This window comes from Thalassophryne amazonica, chromosome 1, assembly GCF_902500255.1.
Source record: "Thalassophryne amazonica chromosome 1, fThaAma1.1, whole genome shotgun sequence".
In the NCBI taxonomy this organism is placed as follows: domain Eukaryota; kingdom Metazoa; phylum Chordata; class Actinopteri; order Batrachoidiformes; family Batrachoididae; genus Thalassophryne; species Thalassophryne amazonica.
The window spans coordinates 44,871,099-44,884,455 of NC_047103.1; the positions used below are offsets into that span (position 1 = coordinate 44,871,099).

General features: G+C 40.2%; 1 protein-coding gene across 2 annotated transcripts in view; it reads right to left on the reverse strand.

Annotated features, from left to right (window-relative positions):
- Positions 1-13,357, reverse strand: part of LOC117509090 (serine/threonine-protein kinase OSR1-like) — a 205,722-nt gene that overhangs the window by 135,620 nt on the left and 56,745 nt on the right. The window lies entirely within an intron of this gene.

Below are 13,357 nucleotides of genomic sequence, written 5' to 3' on the forward strand. Positions count from 1 at the left end.
TTAAAGGTGAAAATCAAATTACAAAAAAAAAAAAATCATATCTTGCAAAACTTCATTTTGGCAAGATCATGAATAAAAAAAGGATTTTTGTTTGGGCACAAGCAAGTGAGTTGTCTGTCATTTACTTTTTATCTGTGATGAAACCAGATATTTTATTGAAATCGGTGTTCCAACCAACATAATATTGGTCATGCTCATACTTCGGCCCTCCCCTTCTTCAGGTAGAATTTTGCGCAGAATGTCCAAGGCACTGTTACACATGGATACAGTAAATCCTTAAGAAACACAAACAGTATAGTATTGTATGGTAAACCTGTAGTATGCAGTTCTCAAAAACTGAGTGCCTGTGCAAGAAGGAAGCCACCAGAACAATACTGGAGTAGTTATTAGCTTTTGGTATGTGGGTATTTTGGAAAGTACTATGCGTAAAAAAAATTACTAAATTACTAATTACTAAATGGTTGAATTTTAACTGAAAGTCAACACTGCAAACCCATGTTGATCGTTTCATTTCATCTACATTGTGCTGTAACTGTAGTGACTCGCTATTAGATTGTGGCAAAAAGTGGTTCAACTGGTTCTTGCAAAGATTCCTATGTTATCAAAACTAGCATATCTGTGGGCTGGTCCTCCAATGGAATAGGGTCAAGATTTAAATTCTTCCTTTCTTTATCGGAGACCCAGCTTAAAGATTCTGCCTCCAATGCAATTATTTTAATAACAAGCAAGATATCAAAGTGAAACTGTGATGAGAATAATCCTTTACTTCAAAACTGTTTTTGTCTGCAATTTCAGGCATGCACACAATTGCCTTTGACGTAACACATGTACACAGCAGTTGGTTTCAAAACAAATGTGGAAACGTATACACAAGTGCATTTGAAACGTACTGTTACTGAATTTCCTCACGGCAGAGGATCGTGCATGCATGGATGTTCATGGACAATTGAGTGTTGTCTATGCCAATACCTGCGTTCAAGAAAATAGCTGAATGAACAACAAAAAAAAAACCCTGTAGTTATTTACAACAATGAAATGATTCCTCCCCCAACAGGATATGGATACATGCTCTGGTACATCAATAACAATGAGTGGATAATGACACGTGCAAGGATGTTTACATGCACACAAATGTGTAGAAGACAACATTAAGGGCCCCTTCACACATAGCATGAGTAAGTATGAATCAGGGCGAATCACAGCAAAACAGCTCGAACGAGAGAACCATGAAAACATTGAGCCGACGTCGGAAGGGACACAGTGGGGCAGGTGAGAATGATGCCACTGCAACGGTTTCATGCACGCTCGTGTATATGATCCAATGGTCACAGACATACAGTCATGAAATGACATGAATGAAGCAGTGCACTCTCATTATGTCCTGCCAGGTATATAAATAATTACTACAATCACTGGACACTGATAGATGAGCTACTGGTGTATAATTAGTGAAAATCACTGGGTTGATATAAATAATAAATAAAAGGGGATGCAACACAGAACCCTGCAGTCAAATAACCCTGGTTAAATAAAAAATAAATGCCACACGCGGGATTCTAACCTGTAATTTACAAACGCTCTGATTAACAGACGGAAATTTTGCCACTGCGTTACAATCGCTGTCTTATAACAGGAGCGTAAAATGCCTAAAATCAACAAGGAGATGAATGTATTTTTTTTTTATAGAAATTAGACAATGTATAGAAGAGGAAGTTTTCTCTGGGAGTTGGTAAGGTTAGATCTTACTTGTGTGAAGCGCCTTGAGGCAAGTTTGTTGTGATTTGTTGCAATATAAATGAAATGAATAATAATAATAAAAGTTAAGGGTAAGTTTTTTAATAAGTTAAGAGCATGTTGAAGCTAGCTGATATACGTCCTAATATGCTGAGCTCCTTGAAAAATTTTGGGCATGCTGAAAATTTTCAACAAATGCCAGCGTGTGTGCGTTGTAGGTAAGTGATGCGATTGTTGGCACACGTTTCTTGTAATTTACTCCAGGGTTCTAGCTAGGATAAAATTTTAGCGTACTGGTAATGTCGAGGGAGTGAAGCGACCGAGGGGGGGATGGTGTGGAAGAGGTGAAGCTTTTGAAAATTCAAGCTAAAAATTGGCCATTCTAGGGGTACCCAAAGGGGAAAAGCCAGAAGGCTGGGGAAGTTTGTTGAGTGGGCAATCTCATTCTGGGTTAGCCAGTACATGGCCCTCAGTGAGGCAGTTGGAGTCCGTGGACATTTTTAAGTCAAGACTTAAAACCTATTTTTATTCTCTTTCTTATGAGTAGTTTTTATTTTGTTATGATTTATTCATTTACTTCTGTTTTTAATTAGGTATTTGAATTTTTTAATTTTTATTTATTTTAATTTTTTATGTTGAACTGTTCTATGTGAGGCACCTTGAGTCGGTTTTTGTTGTAATTTGGCGCTTTATAAGCTGATTAAATTGAAATTGAACAACATTTTAGAGTCTCAAAGTAAATAAATATGAAATTGGTTGGTGGATCCTTAAAGTCTGGACATAATAAACTCTATATGGTGGATCCTTGATCTCTGGACATAAACAGAAATAAAATGTTAGTTTTTGTCAAAAGCATTTCCTTTCAGACATTATTACTGGCATAAATGTCTTTCCATACCTATGAGCTGAGCTCTTGCAGTTGTGCTGCAGGTCAGGTTTATAAAGAATGCAGGACGTCTCATTTTGGGAGGAAAAAATGTTTTAGTTGATTGTAGTCTATTGTCCGTATTGCAACGTTTGTAAGAGGTGTCATTTTATTTAAAGCGGCAATTCGTTTTGAGTTATTAATTCCGAGCGGACTCTGTCTCAGCAAAGAGTCGCGCAGCGTTTAGAGCTGTGACAACGGAACAGAGGACGATTCTCGTTTCTCAACTGCAACAAGACAAGAGTCCCAGTTAGTAACTTTAATCCACACAAAAGTGACTCATGATATTTTAATGGCGTTCAGAGGGGTTAAGAAGCGGACTGTGAAAAAGAGCCATGAGCCATTGAATCGAAGCATTGCTTCGATTCAAAGGCTTGTGGCTCTTTGATTCACTGCTCTTCAGAAGCAGACTTAGCGCTTCTGCAAATTTGGTCGAATTACAGCAAAACAACGCAAAACATGTCAAGTGTCCAGTCCCGCAGGGTGTGTCCTGCTCCGGGGACAGTGTCAGGAGATGAGTTTGACTGGGAGATTCCACCCTGAAGAGCTTCAATTCACGCTTTAAACTGGAGTCGCGCTGCAGAAACGGTTGATTACAGACGCTGTATTGAAAATAAGTGCAACGGTCCAAAATTATAGCGTAACGGGCCGTAACGCAAGTTTGCGCTAGCTAGAACCCTGTACTCATAAGTCTAAATACATGCATTAATGCTGGCCACTGATTGCCATTGATTGCACGAGGACCTGCAGTCCTCGTGCAGACTGTTTCATTCACATACGGAGTAAATATTATCTGTTCGCTTCAGTCCAATTGCTGATTGCAGTCTGACGGACACATATCCACATAAAGCTCCTGATTTTGGAAAACAACATCTGAAAATACTTTAGTTCCTTGTCATGGCTGGAAATGTAGCATTTTTAAACAAGTCCCTCTGTGGTTTTTATGCTCCAGGTGATCACACCTGATCACAGTCGACTGGCACTTCAAAAATTTAAATCATCACAGAGTTTCACAATTCAGGTCTGTAATGACCTGATCAAAGGAACTGAACAGGAAGCAGCCGGCACTTTAAAAGTTTATACAGCCACAGCACTCCATTCTTTCACTGCAGCGTTTATCACAGCCAGTTGACTCAGTCATCAGCATTCTGTACACAATGAAAATGTTCCACCAAGATAAAAAATAAAAATAAAAAATAATGTTAAATTACTCTGTTTTTGACCCGCACCACACTGTGCAGTACCAACCCAAACCACTCAGTGGAAGCGGGGCTGTCGGCATACAGTGACTAATCATCAAGGTGTGACAGCTGCATTTATTTATTTGATGCGTGGTAGCATGCGCCAGCATTTTTAATATGGTCAGCATACACAGGCTAAATGGTCAAAGCGTGGCAGGGCCTGTCGGCAGCATTTATAAGATAAATAAATAGATAATCAGTGTACAAGGAAGCACTGCCATCACCAAGCTACTGACTAACAGTCAAATACAGACAAAAATCCACTGCTGAGCTGAAGCTGCTTTTGATCATCCAGCAGTCTAATCACATCCAAGCTGTCAGGGCAAGACAGTAAGCTCTGTGGGTTGTCTCAATATCATCTCTCACTGGATACTACAGAGAACAATAGTGATACAGCTAGTTGGCTGTTAACTGGGTTTGGTTCAATCAAATAGCCCTGGGTTCTAAGGCTCTGTGGAATACGCAGCTCACCACAGCTCTGTTGAGCAGAGCAACCACCGAATACAGAAACAATGACAAAAACGGCAAAGATATGCTCTGGCAGTTTGCACCTTTTTTCCAGTATGCAATGTGAGAAACAGACAGACTCTGGCTACAGTTACAGACACCCTATGCTGTAACAAAGACACGGGAAATGTCATTGCACAAATACTGTCTGCAAAGAAAGGCAATTTTCTTAGACATGTCACTTCATTTTAAGCAACACCATCACTCAACCGTCTTCTCTGTGACATTCTCTGTGCAAGAGGCAATGTGCAACACTTGCTTTGTGTTGAAATTTTAGAATAGAAAATACTGCACAATTTTTTTTTTTTTTTAGGTATTTCTGCAGCTAGGGTCCCTGTATGCACACTATTGTGCAAAGATTCGAGGCAGAATAAATTGGGGACTCATCAGGTGCCTCCCTGACGGACTGTCCTGAAGTATCTGCCTAAACTTATACTCAAAATTAAGGACACCAAGCACTTCAAAAACAGTTTCCGACCACATTTCTCTTAACTCAAGTTTGGTGTGCTGAGGTCCCTCTAATTTCTGCCAGGTCAGAACTGATGCAGCTGGAGGACATCCTCTGATTGGCAAAAACATTTTATTTTTTAATCACTATTTTTCTTTGGCAGGCCACTGCAGATACAATCCACTATGACCAAGTGGTCGAGCTTCTGCAGAAGAGACTGAACAACACATTCTGGATGACATGAATGCCTAGAAATTTTTGCCTGTGAAATCTTGCTGATACAGCAAGACCTCCGTATACTCCAATTTGCCATACTGTGTATGAGTCTTTTTCGTACAGCAAGGTTGTTCCTCCTACACAAGAGCTTCTGTTTTGGTTAATGATTGTGTTTCAGCTTACATACTGTATTATTACTGTTGGTCCTCAATATCAGTTTGATATAACTGTTGCACTGGACTGTATGTCTGCACAATCTTTAATTGTGCACAAGTGTACACAGAAGAAATGACAGTGATTTTCTGATTTTATTTTTATTTACACATTTCATGTTTTTTATTATATTACAATTATATAAACTTACTCAAAATTATATTCTCAAAGTATAATATATATATGTATATATATATATATATATATACATACATATATATATATATATATATACACACACACACACACACACACACACGAGGTCTGTTAGAAAAGTATCCAACCTTTTTATTTTTTTCAAAAACCTGATGGATTTGAATCACTTTGCAAGGAAATGGCGGAACGACTGGAGCAGCGCGACTGCATCAAATTTTGCCAGAAACTGGGCGACGGCCAGGTGGAAACCATTCGGATTATTCAGACGGCTTTCGGTGATGATCCTATGGGCATCACACAGATTAGGGAGCGGTACAACCGGTTTAAAGACGTCCGCACAACAGTGGAGAGCGAGCCACCCTCCGGTTGGCCATCAACATGCTGAAATGACCAGATCATTCCAAAGTGAACGCTGTGGTGATGTGGGACCATCGTGTGACTATCCGAGAAATTGCAGAAGAGGTGGACATCAGCACTTTTTGTGCACATTCCACTGTGACAGAAGATTTTGCCATGAAAAGAGTTGCAGCGAAATTCATGCCGATGGCTTCGGCACGAAGTTGATGGCGGAACAAAAGCGCCACCGTGTTGAAGTCTCACAGGACATGTTGTGACATGCTCACCTCTTCCACAATTTCTCAGATAGTCACACGACTGAAAAGCCACCAAAAGCCGTCTGAATCTTCCGAATGGTGGAAGAGGTGGGCATGTCACAAGATGTTGCTACTTTCCAGCAATTAAATGACAAGTGTTCAAAGCCCATTCTTACTTTTACAGATATGTACCCTGAAATGTCTTGGTTTGAAACATTTACCATACCTTGGAAAAGTTTAGAGGATCTGGGAGAGTTTCTGTGATGAACTGGAATATTCCATTGTTGGACTGTAGTCTTATTTTAATCATGGAGGAATTTTTAAGATTTTCGAAAATTCCTTTTTTTCTGTCGCAAACTTTGACATACTTTGGAAATCCCTTTTATTTCTATGGAGTCCATAACATCATTCATCCTGAAGTGCCATGGTTGTGCTAAAGTTACACTATGGGTTTTTTCCCCCTCCTTCTTCCTTCTTTTTGCACATGCCACATGGTAGGCCAGCGCATTACATCATCAAACCAAAAACTTTCCTATACATAGCCATGGAAGTGACAACAGAGTGTATTATATAACATATAAAATCTCATGCCTAGACACAAGCTTGACAAGCCTATAAATATTTTAAATAACTATTATTCAGCTGCAAGATAATTTTTTGCGATGAAACTCAAAACCATTAAAACAAACAACAACAACAACAAAAAACACCCCACCTAATCAGTGACACATACAACCCCTGGTAAAAATTATGGAATCACCGGCCTCAGAGGATGTTCATTCAGTTGTTTAATTTTGTAGAAAAAAAGCAGATCACAGACATGACACAAAACTAAAGTCATTTCAAATGGCAACTTTCTGGCTTTAATAAACACTATAAGAATTCAAGAAAAAAAAAGATTGTGGCAGTCAGTAACGGTTACTTTTTTAGACCAAGCAGAGGAAAAAAATATGGAATCACTCAATTCTGAGGAAAAAAATATGGAATCACCCTGTAAATTTTCATCCCCCAAATTAACACCTGCATCAAATCAGATCTGCTCATTGACATTGACCCTATGTGTCTTTTTGCAAGGAATGTTTTTGCAGTTTTTGCTCTATGGCAAGATGCATTATCATCTTGAAAAATGATTTTATCATCCCCAAACATCCTTTCAATTGTCCAAAATATCAACATAAACTTGTGCATTTATTGATGATGTAATGACAGCCATCTCCCCAGTGCCTTTACCTGACATGCAGCCCCATATCATCAATGACTGTGGAAATTTACATGTTCTCTTCAGGCAGTCATCTTTATAAATCTCATTGGAAAGGCACCAAACAAAAGTTCCAGCATCATCACCTTGCCCAATGCAGATTCGAGATTCATCACTGAATATGACTTTCATCCAGTCATCCACAGTCCACAATTGCTTTTCCTTAGCCCATTGTAACCTTGTTTTTTTCTGTTTAGGTGTTAATGATGCCTTTCGTTTAACTTTTCTGTATGTAAATCCCATTTCTTACAGTTTGGTCACAGACATTGACTCCAGTTTCCTCCCATTCGTTCCTCATTTGTTTTGTTGTACATTTTTCGATTTTTGAGACATATTGCTTTAAGTTTTCTGTCTTGATGCTTTGATGTCTTCCTTGGTTTACCAGTATGTTTGCCTTTAACAACCTTCCCATGTTGTTTGTATTTGGTCCAGAGTTTAGACACAGCTGACTGTGAACAACCAACATCTTTTGCAACATTGCGTGATGATTTACTCTCTTTTAAGAGTTTGATAATCCTCTCCTTTGTTTCAATTGACATCTCTCGTGTTGGAGCCATGATTCATGTCAGTCCACTTGGTGCAACAGCTCTCCAAGGTGTGTTCACTCCTTTTTAGATGCAGACTAACGAGCAGATCTGATATGATGCAGGTGTTAGTTTTGGGGATGAAAATTTACAGGGTGATTCCATAATTTTTTCCTCAGAATTGAGTGATTCCATATTTTTTTCCTCTGCTTGGTCTAAAAAGTAACCGTTACTGACTGCCACAATCTTTTTTCTTGATTTCTTATAGTGTTTCTTAAAGCCAGAAAGTTGCCATTTGAAATGACTTTAGTTTTGTGTCATGTCTGTGATCTGCTTTTTTTCTACAAAATTAAACAACTGAATGAACATCCTCCGAGGCCGGTGATTCCATAATTTTTGCCAGGGGTTGTACATTTCCACCTGTAAAATAAATAATTCAGTGAAGAATTTCGCATTTCATTTTCACAGTCCTTGCAGTTCAAGGGCACTTACTAACCTACTATAAATGGAGACCTTGAAGGAACTTGAATATTTAATGGTATCTACAGCTAATTACCATATTAGCTTGTTTCAACAGTGGTCCGTGGACCCCGCATCATCATTTCATGAACATTTAGGATTACCCTCTCCATGTTGCTAGGCAGGATATAAACTCCCCTGTGACTGTCATTACGAAGCATGTACATATGAAAAGAAGCACAATTAACAAGTTTTCCTTTGAGGTAAAACTTTAACGCAGTAAATTTAACTGAAAATGACATATAAGCTTAAAGTGCATATCGCTGGCAAATGAAAAGTGACGTGAGCTGACTATTCTAAATAAATAATGAATTATGAAAATATTGATGTATTGTGTTTTATTGTTTGTACTATATGCCTTGAAATATTAAGTCATTACCTTGCAAATGACAAATATTAGCTTGCAGGAAATGTTGGCTTTGGTGACATCTTTTGAACCACCCTCAGAGTCATTTGCTATTTTCATTGAAACAATCGGATAAACTGGATTTTTTTTTTTTTTTTTTTTTGTAGCTCAAAATCTGTGTTTTTTGTGGACTTTGACAGTGAATACACTGAAATGAACAGGTGCGTTTTTACAAAGTCCAGCAATACCAGTCATGTTATTAATTAGTTGTACGTTTTCCCCAAGAATAAAATATGAGAGGATAAAATGAAAGTAGTTTGAACACACCTTGCAGAAAGAGTGGAGAAATTACAGCCAAGCACAGCTTGATAAATGGGCTTCAGAAAACCACTTTTCTAAAGGATGCTATTTCTTCCATTCATGTGGCTAGCAGAGCTCTAACAAAGCATGTTGCCTCTCCTGAAAGTGTGGAAAGGGGTGTTTCGTGGTTTTTTTTGCCACCATCACAGAACGCCGGGAGCCAGTGAGCAGTAGAGAAAGAAGCATTTTATCCGTGTGTTTCTAAACGTGACCACAAAGACTCTGAGAAAAAGTGACTGCTGTTGTAATCTTAACAGGACAGCCATGACATGGACACCAGACCACAGATGAAATGTCTCTCCCAAGCTGTAACTGGATGCAGGTGGAGAGACCTTCAGACAGCTACAACTTTGTACCAAAGGTTATTGATTCTTGATCAAAATGGCTGTGAATCTGTCATGCATTTTTCTGCCACACTCTGGTTTATTTTACTTATATCAGCTATATGAGGACATGTAAAAGTTGGAAGAAAATATATTTAACCTGGTGTACAATTTTTTTTTTTTTAAAGATAGTGTTGAATGGAGTGAGATATGCTATTTAAACAATTGTTGGATTGCCCCTGGCAGCTCTCATCCATTGGGGACACCCTAGTGGAAAAATCCCTTTTTTTGCAAGTTTGACTTTAATGACTCACATAATGATTTGGCACAACACCATATGCATGCCTTTACTGAAGACATCCCATAACTACAAGGAGGAATAACCAAATGTGCATGCTTTGATAGCGGGAGGAAAGCAGAGCCCCCAGAAGAACACACACAGAAACAGGGAGGCCATCCAAACTCCACACAGAAAGGAACTTCAAATAATCACCAACAGAGTGGAGGTTATGAAACAGTAGGCAAATCCATTTTTCATCTTTATTTTTAGTCATGCTAGGACTCTGTTCTCATGTGTAACATGGCATCTGTTTATATTTTTCTCTGGAAGTGGCTAGTTTTAGAAAACGCATGAAGAAATCACTTTCAATATAATTACAGTCTCCATACCAACAGTCACTATTACATGTCCCATAACTGCAGGTAGTACAGACATTTTACCATGGTCCTGTCTAGGTAATACAATGACAAAGAATGATAGAAATAGATAAAAGCACAGTCCTGAAGGCTTGTAGTTAAAACACTGCAAATTGCATTGGACATTGTGATGGGGTTTTATTTTTTTATGTAAAACAAATGAAAAGAACGAGAAGAAGAAAAGGAGTGTAGATCTACCTACTGCAGCGAGTGCTCACCCACCTGGAGACCGGCAGGAGCGCTGTGAGAGTCATGTTCTTTGATTTCTCCAGCGCTTTCAAGACCATCAGACCGGCGCTGCAGCGGGGGAAGCTGGAGGACGCAGGTGTGGATGGACACCTCGCCGCCTGGACTATCGACTACCTCACTGACCACCCGCAGTACATGCGGCTGTGCGGCTGTCAGTCTGAGGTGGTAAGGTGCAGCACCGGAGCCCCCCAGGGCACCATCTTCTCGCCTTTCCTCTTCACCCTCTACACCTCGGACTTCCCCTACAACACAGACAGCTGCCACCTCCAGAAGTTCTCTGATGACTCTGCCATTGTGGGTCATGTGTCTGAGGAGAACAAGCTGGAGTACCGGTCGGTCATCACAGACTTCGTGGACTGGTGCGAGCGCAACCACTTGTGTCTCAACACCAGTAAGATGAAGGAGATGGTGATCGATTTCAGGAGGAAACCACCACCTCATCCACCGGTGAACATCCAAGGGGAGGACAGAGAGTGTGGACAGTTTCAGATACCTGGGTGTTCAGCTCAACAGCAAACTGGACTGGACTCACAACACCGACGCTCTGTACAAACAAGGCCAGAGTCGCCTCCACCTCCTGAGGAGACTGAGATCCTTTGGAATGAGCAGGCCTCTGCTTAAGACCTTCTACGACTCTGTTGTAGCCTCAGCTCTCCCCTATGCTGTCGTCTGTTGGGCCCCGGGCAGCACAGAGCGGGAGAGAAAGAGACTGAAAAAGCTGGGCAGGAAGTCCAGCTCTGTCCTGGGTTGACCTCTGGCCTCTCTGGAGGAGGTGGCTGAGAGGAGGGTTCAAATCCATCATGGACAACTCCTCTCACCCTCTGCACCGGACTGTAGTGGAGCTGACCAGCTCGTTCAGTGACAGACTGAGGCACCCTCAGTGCAAGAAGGAACGATACCGCAGGTCGTTCCTCCCTGCTGCTGTACAATAACTCTGTGAAATAACTACATGCAATATGTCCACAAATCATGTGCAATAACAACTCATTTACAAATCCCTGCACTAATGTCACCTTACCACATCTAAACTCCATTTCACATGTTGAAAAGAAGATGCTCCTGTCTCCTTTTCAATCCTAATCATGTTTATATATATGCATATGTATATGCATGTATATAAGTATGTACGTGGGTGTGTAGGTATATGTGTGTATGTATATATATTATATATATACACATACATACATATTCTATTTCTACCTCATTTCTTATGTCTTGTACTGTTACAAGTATCATTACTGCCTATCCTTGCACAGGCTGTTTGATGGACATTCTCCTCTACTTGCACCCACCTTGTGTGTTTTTTAAGAGCTGACGTAACATGTGAATTTCTCCTCTGTGAGATCAATAAAGTTTATCTTTATAATAATAAGTCATCTACAGTGCCTTATACTGTAATATGCTGTCCTACCACGAGTCACATGGTGTGATGTCGGCAAACCTCACAAGTTGAAGATGTAACATCTGCTAAGTACTAGTAATCATTTCGCCAACAAATACGTGTCCATTTTACATTACTAGAATCCAAAGTTATGCAGCCATCTGGCTTATTTTGCCTGACAAATATCCAAAGACAACACTTAAATTATAGCAAAAAGCAAGAAAGCATCAACTGTGTGGCGCATGTGATTTATAAATGAGATGCAGTTAACATGCCATTAAAATTGTGTTAGAATAAATTTCTGCTCCCTCTGTTTATAATATAACTGAATAGAAAGGGGGATAAAGATTTTTCAAACTGCCAAACAGACTTGTAGTGTAGTAGTGGGTATTTTAGTGCTGCTATTTTCAAGCAAGCATTCTACATCATCTCTCTTTTTTCCGCTCCTTCAATAAATCAACCAGTGATCCTCAGCAGGCAACCAAACACAAATCTTTTTTTTATCCAGGCCAGTACTCATTTACTGGCACCACATGTGACATGGAGCTTTAAGGGGAATAGGTCCTTGATCACCTGTAGGTTTGAATTTTGAGTTGTAATGTAAGCATATTTCACCCCATATTGGCCTCTCTTCATTGGCTTCCTGTTAATTCTAGAATAGAATTTAAAATTCTTCTTCTTACTTATAAGGTTTTGAATGATCAGGTCCCATCTTATCTTAGGGACCTCATAGTACCATATCACCCCAATAGAGCGCTTCGCTCTCAGACTGCAGGCTTACTTGTAGTTCCTAGGGTTTTTAAGAGTAGAATGGGAGGCAGAGCCTTCAGCTTTCAGGCTCGTCTCCTGTAGAACCAGCTCCCAGTTCGGATCAGAGAGACAGACACCCTCTCTACTTTTAAGATTAGGCTTAAAACTTTCCTTTTTGCTAAAGCTTATAGTTAGGGCTGGATCAGGTGACTCTGAACCATCCCTTAGTTATGCTGCTATAGACGTAGACTGCTGGGGGGTTCCCATGATGCACTGAGTGTTTCTTTCTCTTTTTGCTCTGTATGCACCACTCTGCATTTAATCACTGGTGATTGATCTCTGCTCTCTTCCACAGCATGTCTTTTTCCTGATTCTCTCCCCTCAGCCCCAACCAGTCCCAGCAGAAGACTGCCCCTCCCTGAGCCTGGTTCTGCTGGAGGTTTCTTCCTGTTAAAAGGGAGTTTTTCCTTCCCACTGTCGCCAAGTGCTTGCTCACAGGTGGTCGTTTTGACCGTTGGGGTTTTTCTGTAATTATTGTATGGCTTTTGCCTTACAATATAAAGCGCCTTGGGGAAACTGTTTGTTGTGATTTGGCGCTATATAAATAAAATTGATTTGATTTGATTTAACCCGTATGCAGCACAGATGTTCCTGTACAAGACTCCGAACAGTTGGTTGTGCCTCTCAGTGTACGGTGTCCCAGCTTGCATCTTGCGTCCTGCTACTATGTGCTGGACTGCCTCTGGGGCACATTTGCACAGCCCGCAACTTGGGTCCTGTTGGCTGTGGCAGACTATGGATCTGGTGCCTAGGGCATGTTCTTGTTCTGCCATGATCAGAGCCTCTGTGGTGTCCTTTAGACCAGCCTTTTCTAGCCACTGGCAGGTCTTCTTAATGTCAGCCATATTTTATATTATA